Genomic DNA, 660 nt, shown 5'->3' with positions numbered 1-660 from the left:
AAAGGAATGCATTTTCATAAGAAAGATAATACCGATATGCATGTGATAATCTTCCTTATATCATGTAGTGCGTCATTTGGACACTTTAGTGGGCTTGAAATACAAAGAAAGTCATTTTCTATCATCATCTTTCTATCATTTATTGCTTATGTAAGCTCTGGGCCTACAAGAGGAATGTAGAGATCAAGCTGCAAAGGAAAAGCTAAAACCCCCTACAGATATTCACTCACTTATCCCACACAGCTCCAACACTTCCGTCATTAACACCTCCAGCACTGAAAGGGCTATGTGCACCATCCCCCAGGCCAGGCTTACCAGGCCAGCTGGATCATTATATTATTAGAATCTATTCTACTAACAATATACACAATTTGAGTTCGTTTTAAAAAGTGAAAGGTAATGAAAGGAATGCATTTTCATAAGAAAGATAATACCGATATGCATGTGATAATCTTCCTTATATCATGTAGTGCGTCATTTGGACACTTTAGTGGGCTTGAAATAGTAAAAAAAAAATCAAAACTTTAGCTTTTATTTTAAAATAAAAGCCAGTGTAACACACTGGATCATTATATTATTAGAATCTATTCTACTAACAATATCCACAATTTGAGTTCATTTTAAAAAGTAAAAGGTAATGAAAGGAATGCATTTTCATAA

This window comes from Lepisosteus oculatus (assembly GCF_040954835.1).
Source record: "Lepisosteus oculatus isolate fLepOcu1 chromosome 22 unlocalized genomic scaffold, fLepOcu1.hap2 SUPER_22_unloc_3, whole genome shotgun sequence".
NCBI classification, from domain to species: Eukaryota; Metazoa; Chordata; class Actinopteri; order Semionotiformes; family Lepisosteidae; genus Lepisosteus; species Lepisosteus oculatus.
This window is presented reverse-complemented; position numbering follows the sequence as displayed.